Source organism: Schistocerca piceifrons, chromosome X (assembly GCF_021461385.2).
Source record: "Schistocerca piceifrons isolate TAMUIC-IGC-003096 chromosome X, iqSchPice1.1, whole genome shotgun sequence".
In the NCBI taxonomy this organism is placed as follows: domain Eukaryota; kingdom Metazoa; phylum Arthropoda; class Insecta; order Orthoptera; family Acrididae; genus Schistocerca; species Schistocerca piceifrons.
The window spans coordinates 273043020-273063494 of record NC_060149.1 but is presented as its reverse complement, the minus strand read 5'-3'; the positions used below and the strand labels follow the sequence as shown (position 1 = coordinate 273063494).

Below are 20475 nucleotides of genomic sequence, written 5' to 3'. Positions count from 1 at the left end.
TAAATAAGGTATTATGGAATTATTCATGAAAACAATATTTGGAACAAAACAGTACATATATAATAATGTTTTATAATGTTATATAAGTATGCTATTTCTGTACGTTTTAGAGTAAAAAAAAACCTGATGACGGCGATATTTGTCGCTGAAACTAGGTTGGAAGAATAAATAGATAAATAACAAAAGTGTTTCGCATCAAGGCGGACCCACAACCCGATATTGTTAATGATACATTGATTTAAAAAACACGAGTATTCTCAATTATAAATAATATACCCTTGCAATAGCATTTTGGTAGTTCACAAAGGCGTTCTTTAAATGATTAATATCTGTTTGCTACATTGCTCAAGTTAAAAGATTACAACTGTCAAAGATATTGTATGAGGTTTTATAGAGAATATCGATTTAGTATGTCGCAGATGACTGTCGATGAGACTGCAAGATTGTTGAAGAAGATGAGTGTATAGATCTTAGACGCCACCAAAAACTACTACGTTATGTGAAACAGGCGTAAAAGACTATATTTTTAATAAGTAGCACATTGTTTAAACCTGAATTCGGTCTTCTTGATCCGGATTTGTCATCGATTTCGTTCGAAACTCCCATCGAACGCAGACATGACTCTTTCAACCATACACAGTAGTGTCACTCGTATTTTCCATCTGTTGTTGACGAATACAAGTCAACGTGGCGGTCATTCGCCAACAGCATAACCGGAGAGTCCGTCCCAAGTTGTTATCGAAATGGAGCTGTTGCACCACAGTCTACAGCACCCTTTTTGGATTGAATACCTTCGGTCAGATTTTCTGCACTAGTTTTCATTCATCATAAATCATAAAAGCAATACCCGCCTACGTAGCCGAAGTCGCTAGCGCAGGCTTCTTTAGTTGCGCTCGACTTGTAGACAAGCCGGTTCGAATCGCGGTGGTGGTACTTCGCTGGCCAGAGGAGGAGAGGTGGTGGCGTAAAGTTCCTGATCACCTGTCTTTGCACCAACGTCATGGGATAAATTCCAAACCTTTCCGTAATGTCTGATGAAGTGAGGGCATGTTACACCCTTGATAGTGATGCGTCTGTGTGGTGGGAACGTTAAGCTTGGCGGTCGTTTTGGTGCATTCGAGAAAAGTAGGCTACGTGCCGGCACCGGGTTTCACCAACTGCCTTCTCTCATCATCATCATCATCATCGTCATCGTCACACAACACAACACTACACTACACTGTACACGCATCCATTGCACTCTACAAATGCCTATACGACACAACTCCCACATATTCAGAAGGAAAGGGGCCAGTGTACGCGGAGGAAGAATACTCTTTCCGACAGATGGCTGAACCCACCCCGTGGGACATCCGTGCCAACAATGCCATACGATAATTATATTTTACATAAAATTGTTGAATTTGATAAAACTAAAGCGATGTGTGTAACATGTACAGCGGCATTAACAATACAATTCAAACATGATTGAAGGGAAGGAAATGGTAGTTGAATCGGACGTGCAACAAAAGTAATTGAATAAGTGAGTAACGTAACGTTCTTGGCCGTGTTGGTGGGCTTTGTCCTCAGCTGTTGTGTAAGCTAGAGCCGGTTTCCGGTCTCCCAGAGGACTTTATCCTGCCTGGAGACGATGGGTTGCAATTTCCGTGATCCATCTAAGTGGGTAGTGGTTGGGACTACGCTGGCCCTTCGCATGACGGAAGGTGTGTTACAGAAATTGTTGGAATGAAGCTGGGAGTAAGAACTGACAAAATTAAAATACCGCTGCAAAGGCTGACTGGCTGAAAGGCCTGAATCTTGAAATAATTTCTTAGAGCGGTTTACAGCTCACGAAATCTGTTATGCCGGAAATTCGGTCTTCGTGAGATGCCACGGCAGCTCTAAGGACGGGCCGATAAGGACATTTCACGTATTATGTTTGCCACCAGCAATATTGCTAGAGATGGCCCTACAGCAACTTGTGACGCTACTGGCGCTGCTGTCTACAAAGGAAGAAAGATTAGAGGTCAATTTGTCGTAAACAGCAAGGTCAGTCTGAGGTAGCACAAAGACAAGAAAACAAAATGGTAGTGACCTTTTCAAAGGACCCATCCCGGCAATTGCCCAAACAGATTTTCTTTAAAAAAATAAAAAAAAACAAAAAAAACTAAATCTGATTGGCTGCATGAGAATTTCTACAGCAGTCATCCCGAATACAAAATGGCTCTGAGCACTATGGGACTTGACTTCTGAGGTCATCAGTCCCCTAGAACTTAGAACCACTTAAACCTAATTAACCTAAGGACATCACACACATCCATGCCCGAGGCAGGATTCGAACCTGCGACCGTAGCGGTCGCGCGGTTCCAGACTGTAGCGCCTAGAACCGCTCGGCCACTCCGGCCGGCCGTCCCGAATACAAGTCCATTGCCTTACCACGGCGTCAGCTCGCTCGATCGAGGTCATTAGAGGCCTGGCACAAACTCAAGTAAGACAAAGATGGGGAAGGAAATCGGCTGTTCCTTTTAAAAGATGTCAATCCCGTATTCATCGTAATCAGTTCAGAGAAACGACAGCAAATCTTAATCTGCACCTCATAATAAAAAAGTGAAGCACACAGAAGACGTGGTACATGTACACATCATCTGCAAGTATCTAAATGGTTTGAGTTGCAGCTCTCTATTAAAGATACCCGTGGTCTAGGAGTAGCGTCTTTGATTCACAATCAAAACGTCTTCGGTCCTAGGTTCGACCCCCGCCACTGCCTAAATTTTGATAAATAATCAGCATTGGCGGCCGAAGACTTCCGGCATAAGAAGTCCGCCTCATTCTGCCAACGGCCTTGTCAAAGAGGGCGGAGGAGCGGATAGAGGTTCAGGGCACACTCTTGTCCTAGGGGTGGGAAATTGCCCCTAAAGGCGGAAGAATCAGCAATGATCAACGACATGAGGATGCAGAAGGCAATGGAAACCACTGCATTAAAGACACGTAACGTGTATCCACAGGACATGTGGCCTGTAATTGAAGAAGTGTCATGATGATCTCTCCATTGGCAAAAGATTCCGGAATAGTCCCCCATTCGGATCTCCGGGAGGGGACTGCCAAGGGGGAGGTTACCATGAGAAAAAGATTGAATAATCAACGAAAGGATAACGTTCTACGAGTCGGGGCGTGGAATGTCTGAAGCTTGAACGTGGTAGGGAAACTAGAAAATCTGAAAAGGGAAATGCAAAGGCTCAATCTAGATATAGTAGGTGTCAGTGAAGTGAAGGGGAAGGAAGACAAGGATTTCTGGTCAAATGAGTATCGGGTAATATCAACAGCAGCAGAAAATGGCATAACAGGTGTAGGATTCGTTATGAATATGAAGGTAGGGCAGAGGGTGTGTTACTGTGAACAGTTCAGTGACCGGGTTGTTCTAATCAGAATCGACAGCAGACCAACACCGACACCCGATGTAGGACACCCTGCGAACGTGAGGGCAGACACACTCGTCGTCAAGGTTCCGGTAGATCATGTCTGTTACTAAAAAGGAAGGATCGTCGTATTGTGCACCAAGCTGATCGTGTCATCTTCACGTCTGTGCCTGCCAGCCACGAACTAGTAATAGACTCCTTACTACAGTCTGCGTCATCCCGTACCGTTGATGGGAGACTATCAGCAGGCAGACTAGGGAATTACTACCCCTTGGGTAGCTGCCGTTAACATCAGATGTAACATCACGATAAAATAAGAGAAATCAGGGCTCGCACAGGAAAATTTAAGAGCTCGTTTGTCCCTCGCGCCGTTCGAGAGTGGAACGGTAGAGAGACAGCTTGAAGGTGGTTCATTGAACCCTCTGCCAGTCACTTTATTGTGAATAGCAGAGTAATCACGTAGATGTAGATGTAGATGAACACCACAACACAAGCGATTGGGCTACGGGTGGTGCCGTGGCCAGGAACCAATGCCTGCCGATGAAGGAAGTCGCATTGTGTTCAGCGATGTTCCGCACCATCCCGGATGACCATTGTCGGTGAGCATGGCGGTGACGTGGGGAGGGGTACCATTCTTACAATGTTTTAGAGAGGCACAACGATGTTAATCCTGGCGTCATGGTGTGAGGAGTCATGGGGTATGACTTCAGGTCACGGCTGGTAGTGATTCTGACGACACGACGCTATGTTATGGACATTCTGCCTCCTGATGTGTTACCTCTCATGTGACAGTATCATGGTGCCATTTTTCAGCAGGACAATGCTCGTCCTCATATGGTACTTGGCTCTATGAACAAAATGCATGATGTTAAGGTACTCTCTTGGCCACCAATCTCGCCAGATCTGTCCCCACTAAAGCATGTTTGGGACCAGCTCGGACGTCAACTCTATACCAATGTCACTATCCAGGATATCAAGGACCAGTTACAACAGCTGTGGGCCAGCTTGCCTCAATAGAGGATCCAACTGCTTTATGACACCCTTCCCAACCAAAGCAGTACATGTATGCAGGCCAGAGGGATGCCACATGCTTTGTACATTTGACTCAGTGTTGTAATCGCTGAAGTAACATCAGATCCCCTCTCAACCTGTGAGGTTTCATTTCGTTTCCTCTGACCCTTTCGAGTGCTTTGCTCGTTTGTCAAGCTGTGTATAACTCTTTTCTCCAGGTGTAAATTGCTCTAAGTCTGTATATATCCGACAGATTGGCTGGCACCAAACTGCCACATTATCGAATTTATCTAGTTGGTTGATTTGGAGGAGGGAACCAGACAGCGAGGTCATAGGTCCCATCGGGTTAGGGAAGGAAGTCGGCCGTACCCTTTCAAAGGAACCATCCCGGCATTTGGCTGAAGCTATTTAGGGAAACCACGGAAAACCTAAATCAGGATGGCCGGATGCGGGTTTGAACCGTCGTCCTCCCGAATGCGAGTCCAGTGTGCTAACCACTGCTCCACCTCGCTCGGTCCGAATTTGTCTAGTTTTGGGTCATAAATATATGGTCATACAGTCCCATAAATTAGCACTACAATATGAACCCTTTCTTACACTGTATCTCGACATTTATCAACAAATAAAGCCCCTCTTACTAGAATGGTAACTATTATTAGAAATTTCTGTTACTTTCCTAACAAAAGTAGGTCTTTCTCCTTTGATGCATTTCGGTTTGCATCCGAAGCAGCAAAACTTATTCGACATATTTGCTAATATTAAATAAGTGTGTAAAAGAAAGGGGTGGAAAGGTATTCACGTTTCGTTCTTAGCACAATCTGTAAACAGAGCGTTATCCGTAAGCCACGTAACAATTTCTGCTTGATGTTGCCGGTGTGCATAGTACCCTATCCGCACTCCATAGATACTCCTTTTCTATGGTTGTTATGTTGTAGGATGAAGTCATTACGTATTGAACCGGCGTGAAGATGGGTGAGGGCATGAAGGATATCATATATAAGCCTATGAACCTGTCAGTCACTGCTCAATGAGAAAAGACACAGACATTTGTGTGTCCACCTGTACTAGTGGAATTGCACTGATATGCTGATTATTTGTATATCCAAACATTTCAATGCCAAGTTGAGTTTCATTGTTTGTCGTCTTCGTGGTGTTTCTACTTTAAAGATCAGCAGTGTTTTTTCGAAATTGGCATGCGTCCGCTACCTTCGGCTGACTCAGGCGATGCGCAGAATCAATGGTTTTGTGCGCAGTCCTGTGACAAGAAGAATACGGAACTTCGCTGGCAATTGCGTAGTGTATTCGCGGGTTGCTGTTGTTTTTATAATCTTCACTAGTTTATTAATTCCTTTGTTACAGAATACGAGTGTATTCGGTGTTTATCGGGTGTTAAGGATTACCCAGCCTACTGTTCTACGGTATTGATAAATCGCCTCAGAGAAACAACAGAAGATCTCCTTTGCGACGGCTGCTGGCGAAGGCAGGAACGCGGACGTGGGCAGGGGCAGCATATGGCGTGTCTGTGAAGCGCCGCGTGCCACGGAGTCACGCCCGCCGATACTTGCACGTGCAGATCGTATATCATCCCAGAACGCGCATTCCCCGCCTCGACCTTCCTGTAGCCAACGTAAGCATTTCGGCAGGCCTTTATCTGGGGGAAGGCGAGAGCAGCGTGAAAAAAAGCATCGGACTGCTGCTGCAGACCCAGACTCCAGACCCCAAAAAAAAAAAATGGTTGAAATGGTTCTGAGCACTATGGGACTTAACATCTGTGGTCATCAGTCCCCTAGAACTTAGAACTACTTAAACCTAACTAACCTAAGGACATCACACACATCCACGCCCGAGGCAGGATTCGAACCTGCGACCGGAGCAGTCGCGCGGTTCCGGACTGAGCGCCTGAACCGCTAGACCACCGCGGCCGGCCCCAGACCCCAATTCGTCTTTAGCGCAGAAATAGGACCTGTGAAAATGTCAGTCCGAATCGTATTCGGCTGTTGATAATGCAAAATTACAACAAATCTTACACTTCCAGAAAATGTTAATGGGAAGGTTGTTAGAGCCACACCGGAAAAGAATGAAGGAGGAAACTGCTACAGTTGAATTATCTAAATCGATAATTCTCTAGTGTGCTTTTCTTTGGAAAAGAGAACTTTGATAATTTGCTGTCTAAATTTGTCCCAAAACTCGCGAAAATAAAGATTTTTTGAAGGACAACGCTTTCAGTTCTGACTGGCAGCTTTCCTTTACTCAGAACGACTGTAACTTAGATCGATAGGGTGATTGATCTAGTGGAATGTTTCGTGCTCATGCACATTAAAAAAATGTGGACATCCTGTAGCATCTATAAACATTCCAAGCCATGTGAAGCTTTAGTTTCTCGCGGCGTATAAAATATTCGAACAACTTACGGGAACGCAGCCGGGTGACATGTTCGACAGTCATCGGCATATCAAAGAGTGAACGCCCTGTCAATTTCAAGGACAAATACAACGAGAGCAACGAGGGAGCGCTGTACAAAGTAATTTAAAACCTCAGTATACAGAGTATAAGCCAAAAGACAAAAAACACACACACACACACACACACACACACACACACACACACACACACTAGCGCCACCGCACAACAAAAGATGACCAACGTCCGAAGTTATCGATAGTAAATATTAATTATTAATGGCTTAGTATTAACTCTGTCCCACTGTTGTTTGATCGGGGAAAGAGCAGTATTTTAAGCAGGATTTAAGCAAAAACTTCCGTCTTTATTTCTAAGATCACTTGCCAAAGCACTCTGTCTTAAGGCCACGAGTGGCCTACCGGGACCATCCGACCGCCGTATCATCTTCAGAGGAGGATGCGGATAGGAGGGGCGTGGGATCAGCACAGCGCTCTCCCAATCGTTTGATGGTATTCTTGACCGAAGTCGCTACTATTCGGTCGAGTAGCTCCTCAATTGGCATCACGAGCCTGAGTGCACCCCGAAAAATGGCAACAGCGCGTGGCGGCCTGGATGGTCACCCATCCAAGTGCCGACCACGCCCGAGAGCGCTTAACTTCTGTGATCTGACGGGAACCGGTGTATCCACTGCGGCAAGGCCGTTGCAAGATCACTTGCTAATTTAATCTAAACTGATTCCCTAGTAACACTAGCTCAATAGCTAGAAGTGCGTACCAGACTCTCCGTATTGTTACATTCCATAGAACGACCAGTGGCAAGGCAATGTTCTGCCACAACAGATTTTCTCAAGTGTTGTTACCGTGTTTTATGCTCATGCACAGGTCTGCCACTGTCCTGGTGGTCTGACACATGGTACAACAGGAAGATATCATCCTTCACAGAGCCTAGAAGGGACCCTAAGCTTAGACGGTAGTCGAAAAACACAGTTAATATTTTTTTTTCGGAGAATTACAACCAAATCTGCTACAAATTCTACCTGCATAAGGAGAAAGACCGTCGACTTTGGAGCCACCTCGTTATTTTCGTCACTCAACCGTCTCATGGTTGGTCGATAGTGCAACGTGCGTCTAATTTGTCTTTCTCTACAACAATTCTGGCGAAAGGTGATTTGAGATGGGCTAATTCAGCTGACAGACTTGCAGAGTCTAAGTTGACGTGGGCCCTGTGAACCAAGCAAGGTGCAAGATACACCTTCACACTGAGCTGGATGGTGACATCTGTCATCCTAAAGATACAAATCAGTACCATCAGTCTTTCCTCTGGCCAGCGCATCAACGAAGGGAAGGCAGCCATCCTTCTCCACCTCCATTGTCAAGCGAATACCCAGCTGCATTGAATTCAGATGTTATAAAAAGCCTGTAACGGAACTGAAATCATGGTGGGCTGACAGGAATTTGGAGCCCGCGCGTCGGAAACGGGCGCGCTGGTGTGAGACTGCTAGGGAGTGCACCCTGATGCCATCTATTGGCGAAACTGGGAATTAGCGCTACCTGTCAGACAATGCACTAAGCTCTTGGAGTCAAATGTATTCTTTTTCTTGGTAATTATAAGTTATTACCGTATGATTTAATGTTATAAAGCGCTAGTAGTAAATTATTATGACTGGTATGAACTCCAGGGTAATAAATATAAATATTCTTAAATACTAAATGATTTCGGTGAAAAGGTGGTAGGGGAACGCCCCCACTCTTGGTGATACGAGCGTAGCTAGAGGTAGCTGGAGACACAGGGACTGAACAATGGAATGGCCTGGGGAGTGTTGACGTGACCGGACGTGCGTAACTGTGCTCACGCAAAAGTGATTGTGCAACAGCGAAGAGGCGAATATCGTCGCCGTTTGTGGAGTAGAACGCGACGAATGGTTGTCGAAGCCGTCTCTATGACACAGGGGCTGATTGTAAGAGTTCCTGCGCCCAGATTTTATGGCGGACGTGCAGTAGCTTATACGAGTGCTACAGCTCGTAGTTCCAGCCGCCATTAAGGGCATGAGGCGTGAAGAGCTGCGTTAGCCACATGCATCTCACCACCAGCACCGACACGTCTACCCAAGACAAGACTGCTTGCAATTGTTAAGTCGAACTTTGTATACATGTAAAAGGAGAATACCAGTTTTCTTTTATGCAAGCGCAGAGGACAGAATATAGTAATGAGTAAAATTACGACGCATGTTGTTCATTGTAAAGCGTAGTAACCTCAAATATAGTGTAGTGAAATCAGACTGAGGCCACCATCGCCTCTTTCATTTACAATTCTTTTGGTTGTAGAATACTTTAGCGTATAAGAATGTTGGAAAGAGCAATGGTCACACCAGAATGAGTCGCCTATTTATAGTTACTTAAATTTTTCTGAGAAACCTTTCAAGTAAAGTCACTTAACTAATTCTATATCAATTCTACAAAGAGTAATATCCAAAATCATTAAATAAGTTGAAGGATAGAATTTTGTTAACCTAAGTTGCATAAATTGTCTTGGTAGTAATTACCAAGCCAACTCACAGAAATTGAGAGAGTATTTGCTTAGTAGAATCACCTAGAATGATCAGAAATAGTAATATTCAGAATTAAGTTTAAATTCAACTCAAGCCGTTTCACTTTGAAACGAGCCAAAAAAACTGATTTATTCTTTTGCTCCTTCAGAGCTGGCGACCGTAGTTATAAGTATTTTCAGGAGGATTCGACGGTAAGTCTGCTGCTCTCGTCGTGCTGATAGGATTATCTACTGCTGCTAGCAGTGGTGATTGGATACATAAGCTCACTACCAAGTTAAGTGGGTCAGGTAGGCAGTGTTACCGTGTGAACTGTAGGGCACTGTAGGCCATGGATCGAACCCGTTCAATCATCACAGCTCTTTGGGAAATAGTCCGGTTAGGAGTGTACTAATCATTAGGTAAATACTGGCGAGTAACGGTCAAAAATGTATACGCAAGTGAATTTAGCAAGGTCCATGTAGCACCTAATTAATGTGGTGCAATGGCGAGGGTAGGAGTGGAGTAAAAGTGAGCTGAGCTTGTGGCAGCTGTGCTGTATTCAAAGATTAACAGCGTGAATTCACTACTACCTCTTACCATTAGGACTGAGCTATTTACGGTTAAAATACGTAGCAGTAAGCGCAAAGGCGTGACAGCTACAAGTCCGTATTGGCTTTATACATACGGAATTAAGAAGCGGGTCATTCCGTCAGTGGAGGGGGTTAAAACAACCGAGTCAGTTGAGAACATACCCCATTTACTGATGGAAAGATTCGGCGGTTCGGTCGCAAGCCGTATAAATTCTCACTTCTATGAGGCCAAACAACGACAGCATCATCTACATATTTGGAAAAAATAACACTCAGTTCTCAATGCCGCCGACTCCTGTCCATGTTTCTCGAAATTTCCCATAAACAGATTGACAATAGTAGGCGACAAAGGGCTCCCCGTTGCATTTCCATCCATTTGTTCATGGAACAGGTCAGTGAAGAAAAATTAAGTGGAAGTCAACACACGTCGAAATACGTTCGTTAATTCAACCTAACCTCAATTAACCGTAACAAATCAGACAGAGGAACACGAGTGAAGAGAGAGACCATATCAAAACTTACTAAAACATCAAAGCCATTCAGACGCAGTCTCTTTAATAGACCTAAGAAATCCGCCAATTTCTTAATGTGATTCTCACACCGAACTACTAGTGCGCTCAGTAGAATAGCAACGTGTGTTGCTACGATGTATCTCGAAGCATCAGTGTTACTGATAATAACCCTAAGAGGAACCCTTCCCTTGTGGGTCTTCTGAGGGCCGTATATTCTAGGGGGGACAGCATAATAAGAGTTAAGTCTCTTAATAGTCTCTTGCAACAAGGAACTTCCTTTACGAGGTTGTTAGCCTTCCTTTCAACCCTTATTGTCGGGTCAGCCTTGAGCCTTCGATACGCTGGATCAGACGTACGAGCCGAAATCTCATGGTTTGACAAACGTATTCCCTGAAGTCCGACATTTTGCCTCAGTCGAACTCACTAACGTCAACGAGACACTCTTATAATTGATTTCACGTTTGCACTTGATATGATGGCTGTTCGGGTGTACTGATGTAAAACTAACCTGTCTAGCCAACCTAGAAAAGATACTGCTGGGACTGCATGTGAATCATTTATGGTTAGCTGGTAAAACGTTATACATATATTTCGAGTTTGGATTCATTGGAGCCATTCTTCCTATGTGTTGATATTTTCACAAATGTTAGACTGGAAAAATGGTAGACTGGTGTGTAACGTCCCATCGAGGACAAAGTCATTAAAGACAGATGAGGTCGTTTGTGATGAACAGTGCCGAAGTGGTCAGGTAAGAGAAAGAAAATCGGCACTATATATATATATATATATATATATATATATATATATATATATATATATATCAAAAACAGTTTTGCGCATCCCGGTTCCCAGAACTCCTAACTCCTGAAGGTAGACGTTGACTGTATCACAGACACAGTCCCTTTGACTGGTCAGAGATCTCACTAAACCCAGGATGTAAACAACCATGCATGAGCAGCGCCTGTTAGACGGAGGGGGTCCGACAGCCGATCAGTTCCAGTCATTCCACCAGGAAGGAGGTACACGGCTCGTGTTGTCTGTAGTACAACCATGCTTAGATGGTCAATAGCGCGGTTCGATCGCGTCCGCATTGTTACTTTGTGCCAGGAAGAACTCTTAACAAGGGAAGTGTTCAGGCGTATCGGAGTGAACCAAAGCGATGTTGTTCGGACGTGGAGGAAATACAGAGAGGCAGGAACTGTCGATAACATGCCTCGCTCAGGCCGCCCAAGGGCTACTACTACCCTAACAGCAACGCCACCATGTTGAATAATGCTTTTCGTGCAGCCACAGAACGTCGTGTTAAGACTCAAACTGTGCGCAATAGCTGGCCGTAGTGGCCGAGCGGTTCTAGGCGCTACAGTCTGTAACCGCACGGCCGCTACGGTCACAGGTTCGAATCCTGCCTCGAGCATGGATGTGTGTGATGTCCTTAGGTTAGTTAGGATTAAGTAGTTCTAAGTTCTAGGGGACTGATGACCTCAGATGTTAAGTCCTATAGTGCTCAGAGCAATTTGAACCATTTTTGTGCGCAATAGGCTGCATAATGCGAAACTTCACTCCGGACGTCCATGGCGAGGTCCATCTTTGCAACCACGACACCATGCAGCGCGGTAAAGATGGGCCCAACAACATGCTGAATGGACCACTCAGGATTTGCATCACGTTCTCTTCACCGATAAGTGTCGCGTATGCCTTCAACCAGACAATCGTGGGTAGAGCAAACCAAAGACCGCGATTCATTGGCAGAACACTTAGAAGGTGGAACAGGTCTACCAAAGATACTGCTTACACTACGCTTGTCCGCCCTATTCTGGAGTACTGCTGTGCGGTGTGGGATCCGCGTGAGGTGGGACTGACGGATGACATCGAAAAAGTACAAAGAAGGGCAGCTCGTTTTGTAATATCGCGAAATAGAGGAGATAGTGTCACAGACATTATACGTGAATTGGAGTGGCAATCATTAAAACAAAGGCGCTTTTCGTTGCTACTGGATCTTCTTATGAAATTTCAATCACCAGTTTTCTTCTACGACTGCGAAAACATTCTGTTGGCACCCATATACATAGGGAGAAGTGATCATCACAATAAAATAAGAGAAATCAGGGCTCGCACGGAAAAATTTAAGAGCTCGTTTTTCCCGCGTGCCGTTCGAGAGTGGAACGGTAGAGAGACAGCATGAAGGTGGTACATTGAACCCTCTGCCATGCACTTTATTGTCAATAGCAGAGTAAACACGTAGATGTAGAGGTAGACGTGTTTGGAGGCAACCCAGTCAGGCTGAACGCCTTAGACACACTGTCCAGCGAGAGCGGCAAGGTGGAGGTTGCCTGCTGTTCTGGGGTGGCATTATGTGGGACCGACGTACGCCGCTGGTGGTCATGGAAGGCACCGCAACGGCTGTAGGATACGTGAATGCCATCCTCTGACCGACAGTGCAACCATATCGGCAGGATATTGGCGAGGCATTCGTCTTCATGGACGACAATTTGCGCCCCCATCGTGCACATCTTACGAATGACTTCCTGCAGGATAACGACATCGCTCGACTAGAGTGGCCAGCATGTTCTCCAGACATGAACCCCATCGAACATGCCTGGATAGGTTAAAAAGGACTGTTTATGGACGACGTGGCCCACCAATCACTCTGAGGGATCTACGCTGAATCGGCGTTGAGGAGTGGGACTATCTGGACCGACAGTGCCTTGGTGAACCTGTGGATAGTATGCCACGACGAATTCAGGCATGCATCACTGCAAGAAGACGTGATACTGGGTATTAGAGGTCGCGGTGTGTACAGCAATCTGGACCACCACCTCTGAAGGCCTCCCTGCATGGTGGTACAACATGCAATGTGAGGTTTTCAGAAGCAATAAAAAGGGCGGAAATGATGTTTATCTACATCTACATCCATACTCCGCAAGCCACCTGACGGTGTGTGATCTCTATTCTAATTTTCTGTACAGCTTCCGGAACTCTCGGAACGGTGATGATGCAAAAGTTACAAAATGAAAAATATTGTTTATAAACAAGTATTTTAAATAGTTACAATATGTTTTCAATAAAAAATTATCACTTATACTTTAACAATTACTGTAAATAGTTAGATACGTTTTCAGTATTTTTTTACCAGTTATACTTAAAAGTTTATCCTTTTATTCCAACTGCCACACAATCCATATCAATTCTCTGAGCAAGACCGGGTACCCCAGCTAGTAAAGTAATAAAAACATGTATTTATGGACAATTGTTTGTGTGGGCTTATTTTACACAATCGGGTAGGTCAGAGTGGCTACATCATTCGCCCAGCGGGAGAATGCGTGAGTAGCAATACAGGCGGAGCGCAGGGTGTGTTCACAAAGCGTTATCAGCTGTCCGATGCACGCCGTGACAGTAGGCATGCGATCGCCACATTTTGAGGTATTTGTTTCAGGCAAGCGGCGCGCTTCTCTCTTCTCTTCTCTCTCCCCGACGTTGCCCTCCTGCGACAGCTGTTGTCCTCAGGACCGGCAATAACGTCGTCTCTGAAACATTCGGAGACTCATGTGATCCCAACAATTTTTTTTTTCAACCCCATCAGTCGATCCTAACAGTTAATCTAAAATGAAAGCGCAAACGTGGTATTACTTTCACTATTGGAAATGATCTCTATTCAGAACAAACAAGCACGATTTCCAATTCCAAACGAAGGATGATGAAAGTCAAATTACTTGTATAAGGAAATCAAAAATAGTAACTGATTGTTCCCTTAACAAAGTTTCTATATGGCTGGTTCAGCAAGAGTGGCTAAATTTACTTTCTGCATTTACGCATCAATTCGTCAATTCGTTAGGCTGACAGTGAGAGGCTAAACACACATTATCTCAACATAAATATCTCGTCTGGCACTCTCAACGCTCTCATGGCTAAAACTGGCGGCTGACAGGAAACGTCATTAAACAAACGGCTATTTCCCCGGGGCGTGCGCTCACAGCCGGTGGAGAGCCCAAATATAGTTTCACAACATCACGTCAAAGAGCGAACTCCCGTCAATAAACGCATAAAGGTCATACCCTTCCAAACTCTATTAATCAGTGTCAGAGATCAACAGTCTTCCACAAACAGAATACTTCCGAACTCTCATAATAATAAAACACTGCCTTTAATACTCAGAACTGCCAACCGATAAAAGGAAAGTATAAGTTGCCGTACAAGAAAACACAGATAATGTGACGGAACGATACTCGACATTTTATTACATCTCGCAGTTGAAGCATCCGGAACAAATTACACGTGACATCTATCGAGTAAGTATGCAGACGTTTGTCGAAGATTGCTGCTACATCATTTTATCTGCAACAGTCGAAAACATGAATTAGCTTTCTAACAGTGAAAGGATCTTCACGAAACGGGCATAAGAATTAAAGCAACAATGCGTGTGTACACAGTCACACACAAACTCTCCCAACCCATAAGTGAAGCACGCAAATTATGCCCCCCAAAAAAAACAACTAAATGCATATCTTAACCAAGCAAAGACAAAAACACTACATACAGGACATTTTAAAAAAAGAAACGACATACGGGACATACAAAGTAAACATTTATTTCTATGATCGGACACATTGTCCCTGCAGCGTTGTCCATCTCGGCCAACAATTCATTACTTCGTCTACATTCGTTACCTGCTCCACTATCAGATGAAGATTGCGGGCTGCGTCCTGGAGCAGTATCCCGTAATTCTATCATTCCAACGGTTCCGTTTTCTCGCTCCGTCGGCGGCGCCGACATTACATGATTTCTGAGGCGTGTCTTCCTCAAACTACTGCCGTTTTTTGCCACGCCACCTCGGCTTTGAAGCACGGCTTCTAGTGCCTTCACTACGTCCCTCTACATTTGTGTTTGCGCGCTCGCTACTGCAACCATTTTCATACTGGCGCGAATCGTACACAACACCCTCCCTTTTCTCCTCATGCTTGAAGCGACCCACGTCAAAGAGAATTAATCCGAAAGTCTCAGAGTCGTTCCTTTGCACACAAATGAGTGTTCGTTTTTGCTCTGTTGACATCGAGTACAATAATCATAATAATTGGATACGCTCACCACTGTTATGCGGATGGTCCAGACGACGATTCTTTTGAACAATTCTGTCGAAATATATGTCGCGTGACTGGAAACGCTGCGCTGCAAGGGACGGACCTTAAATAATGCTCAAGCGAACTGCATTCCCTGCCACCACTCCACTTCACTGTTTGGGACTCAGGGCCCATGCTCTTTGCGCAGTTTTGTATTACTGGCAACACCCCAGCAATAGCTTCCCCATTCAAATGGCTATTTTTTTTATTGTTTTTATTTTTTTTCTGTGCGTGTGCCACTACACATACACAGCCCACTACCACCAATGTAAACTCAGCTCTGAGTAGATCTAGCAGATGACGGACGTTCGAAGTTGTGAGACACTGCTCTTTAATTAATTTAACGGAAATATTTTATTAAAAATCACAGCGACCCTGGAGTACACGTTGTGTAACTGCTCTGTCGCTGAGTGTGAACTTCATTTATGTGAAAATGGCACGTAGGAATGACATTTTACTAATGGTAGGTGCTATGCGGAAAGCATTGTGACAAGAATTCAATTGTAAAAGTGACATAAGTGACTTTTGTGACGGAAGTGATTCTGAAGCTGATACTCCTGCAGCAGTTATGGGCAATGGCGAAAGACCAGTATACCGAATCTTCAGACAACGATGAAGAAAAAAAAAATCAGTCGTCCACGGTAGGACTGGTTATTGTTGGAACACAGCTGTCCGTAATAGTTTGGGCCTGCCAGCTGCCAATAACATTGTAGTCCATATTCCAAGAGTGTGAAAATAATGAATGAACCGATTTATGAATAATTGAGAACACCTCAAAATCTTCGTGTAATAAAAAATGTCGTGTGACGAGGGCCTCCCGTTGGGTAGACCGCTCGCCTGGTGCAAGTCTTTCGATGTGGCGCAACTTCGGCGACTTGCGCGACGATGGGGATGAAATGATGATGATTAGGACAACACAACACCCAGTCCCTGAGCGGAGAAAATCTCCAACCCAGCCGGGAATCGAACCCGGGCCCTTAGGATTGACAGTCTGTCACGCTGACCACTCAGCTACCGGGGGCCGACATTCGTGTAATAAGTGCAATTCATTGAATGAGTAGCGTCTTCATCTAATTAAACTGCAAATAATTTCTTAAGATACGGATAACTTTCAGATTTCTTCACTGAAAAGTTCCCATGACAATTTTTACTTATTCTCGAATTTTGGATTTATTCGTACTAATACTGGTTGAAAAAGTACATGAGAGAGGTGAAATGAGTTCAATAATTTTTTTTAAATTGGTGGTAAGTTCTGTGGGACCAAACTGCTGAGGTCATTGGTCCCTAAGCTTACACACTACTTAATCTAAGTTAACTAACTTACACTAAGGACAACACACACACCCATGCCCGGGGGAGGACTTGAACCTCGTACGGGGCCGTGACAAGGCGTCCTATACCACGCCGCTACCCCGCGCGGCTGAGTTTAATACATGAGAGTCCAGTTTCATTATAATATATTCTATTTTCAGATAATTTCTCCAGCAAATAACTGACGGTCAATGCGAGCCTGGTGTACACTTCGTGTGACAGTTTCAGAGCTGTACACTACTTGGCTTAATACAGTTTAGCTGTACTCGGATAGGCCAGCAGCTTGATAGGCTATTTTTAAATTTTATCATCGAAGCTTCGAAACGTAGGTTCCCGGCTACCGTGTACATTAAAATTTTCCTCAACAAGACGCAGTGTCTTGTATCAAGTGGTCTCTCGTATCTAGACACTGACCCCGACGCCGTACTCGCTTCTTCAATGGAGCCTCCCCCAATAAAGGATAGTGCCTCGCTACTAGACTGTGAATCCTCGCCCCCTATATTCATACTATCTGGTATTTTTAAAAACAGATCCACTACTTACGGTCGCTCAGTTTCTCATACCAAATTTTCCCTGCTGTGTTTCATCGAAACAAACTCGTCGTTTTCAACGAATTGCACCGGCTCGGTCGCTCTCGAAACTGGTCATTCCGTAAGATTTTGCACTCCTTGTTCAAGTTCTTCATTACTACTTTCACTCGTCTGCACCTCCTTGTCTCGGCCTGGAGTAGCCTATCTTCGGCAACCTTGAGACGAGATTCTTTTCTCCTTTCTAGCTACGCAATATTCTCCCACAACTGTTTTCTTTCTTTCTTCGCTTCATCCCTCTCTGCATTGGCTCTTGCTGTATTTGCTTCAGCCTTTGCTCTTCCTGCTTCTGCAGTTGCGTCGCTTTCGACGATATGCCTCTGCTCTTGCATCGGCGCAACGTTCACTTCGCTATCGTCAATCAGACCATTTGCTCTCTGCTCTTAAACCTGTTCGCTTACCTGGGTTTCAAGCATGGAAACTCTTTCCACTGCCTCCCCCTTAGGAAGTTCAAGGCTAACTTATTCCGTCTCTACTGGACTTCCATCTTGCGTAATTTTTCTAGTCTCTCTCGAACTAGCGCGATTTGACAATCCCATGTTTTGGAAGGACGCAAATCTAATATATTTTTCGACGAATACACTATCAAAATATAGTAAACAGATATACTACCTTGACACACAAAGTATCTTTACACGCACTTTTATCTGACTTCAAACGCTACATCATTATGGAAAAGAGAACCCCGTTAAATAAAAATGAAATACAAATTTCTCGCTAGCAAGGCTGCAGCTGCTGAAAAGGAATGCAAGAGAGCGAATTGGTGAGCACAAAATGACCGCTACAACTACAATTTGCGCACTAAATTGCAAATGGTCGCTAAAACAATAATCTGCACACTAAATTGCGACTCACCGTGTGGTTTCTAACGGCGAGTGTCAGAACATTCCAGAGATAGGAATCCTGGATCAGGCACGACATGAACTAAGTAGCTCGTTGAATTGTTGCTGCGTGAGCGTAATGGGCTGGGGCTCGACCTCTGCCTTCCACACTTACACTGTTCAGCCAGAACATTATGACCAGCTACCTTATGGCCGGTATGTCCACCTCTGGTGGGTATAACAACGGTGACTCGTAGTGGCATGGAAGCAAAGGAGGCATTGGCAGGTCGCTGGACGGAGTTGGCACCACACCGGCACACACAAGTCACCTAATTCCCGTAAATTGCGGGGTGGGGCCGATGAGCTCTGAAACCAAGTTTAATCCCATTCCAGATGTGTTCGATTTGGTTCAGATCTGGCGAGTTGGGGGGGCCAGCACATCAACTGGAACTCGCCATAGTGTTCCTCGAACCACTCTATCAGACTCTTGGCGCCTTGTGACTTTGAACATTATCTTGTTGATAAATGTCACTTCCGTCGGGAAACATGTTCATCATGAAGGGGTGTACGTGGTCTCCAACCAGTATATGATAGTCCTTGATCATCACGGTGCCTTGCACAAGCTCCGCTGGACCCATTGATGCCCACGTGAATGTTTCCCAAAGCATAATGGAAGTGCCGCCAACTTGTCTCTACCCCGCAGTACAGGTGTCAAGGAGCTGTTCCCCTGGGAGATGTTGGATTCGCGCCCTCCAATCGGCATGATTAAGAAGGTATTGGGATTCATCAGACCATGCAAGGCTCTGCCACTGTGCCAAGGTCCAGTGCCGGGATCACGCGCCCATTTCAATCGTCATTGCCCATGTTGTGGTGTTAACATTGGCACATGTATGGGTCATCGGCTGCGGAGGCCCAGCGTCAGGAGTGTTCAGTGCACTGTGTATTCAGACACATTTGTACTCTGTCCAGCATTAAAGTCTGATTTTCGTTTTGCCGCAGTTCGCCACCTGTCGTGTTTTACCAGCCTCCCCAGACTACGACGTCCGACATTTGTAATGAGGGGTGGCCGCCCAGCCCCAAAATGCCTGAACGTGGTTTCACTTTGGTTTTGCCATGTGTGCAAGACTCTCACCGCAGCACACCTCTAACACTCGACAAGTAGTGCAGTTTCAAAATGTCCGTGCCGAGCCTCCAGGACGTCACTTTCTGCCCGGAGTCAAATTCAGATAGATCACGTGCCTTCCCCATTCTACAGACGGATAGTACGCTCACTGATACTACATGCACCGTGCGCGTATCTGATTAACAGTCATCCCTCGCCAGGTGACGCTGCTAGGCCAGAAAGGGTTTATATCGATAGTAGGTCGGTGGTTACACTGTTCAAGCTTACCGGTGTATCTACTCACCTCACAAACGACATGCCGCCTGGTATAATCCTTAAATTGTCTTGACCCAGTAAATTGTTAATCGCAGGAACTGAAAATCATCTGTGGCTCCAAAACTGTGAAATAAAAATGAGAGTAAGTCTTATTAATTATTACATGTAAATAAATAAAATTTGCTACCACACATACATTCTTTCATAAAGGGGCATCTGATGCAGTACGGAAAACCGTCACAGTAAGAACTTCGGCTCTCCCCGTCGGAGGTTCGAGTCCTCCCTCGAGCATAGATGTGTGTGTCGTCCTTAGCGTAAGTTAGTTTAAGTTAAATTAAATAGTGTGTAAGCTTAGGGACCAATGACCTCAGCAGTTTAGTCCCATAAGACCTTACCACAAATTTCGAATTACAGTAAGAGCTTAATTCAGTTTTGCAGAATAAATCGGTCATATTTCTTAACTAATAAATCGGTCTATTTCTTAACTGTGCGTCACCTGACCTAATTTGTTGCATTATAAAAGCGAACGAGGAAAACAGATCGATTCTTTTAAATCCAGGATTTATTTCCCCTAAACTGGTTCAAAAGTAAAGTGACTATTTTCTCGAACTCTATCTTTGGCCAGTTTCGTATTTAATGCTCAGATAACAGACAACAAATTCCTCAGTGCAATGCACTTTGATGGCCCAAAAGTACACTAAATGATTGTCTCAGCGAAGCCCACTGGGAAACACTGTTCTGGTAACAAGTGGTAGATATCTGCAATTGAAAAGATTAATGTTATGGAACCACGATTGGCTTTCCAAACTCTGTACAGCTCGCAAACGCA

General features: G+C 44.8%; 1 protein-coding gene and 1 pseudogene across 1 annotated transcript in view; one reads left to right on the top strand and one right to left on the bottom strand.

Moving 5' to 3' along the window:
- Positions 1-20475, top strand: part of LOC124722306 — a 725235-nt gene that overhangs the window by 483719 nt on the left and 221041 nt on the right. The gene's annotated exons all lie outside the window — the stretch shown is intronic.
- Positions 7395-7512, bottom strand: LOC124723414 (annotated as a pseudogene).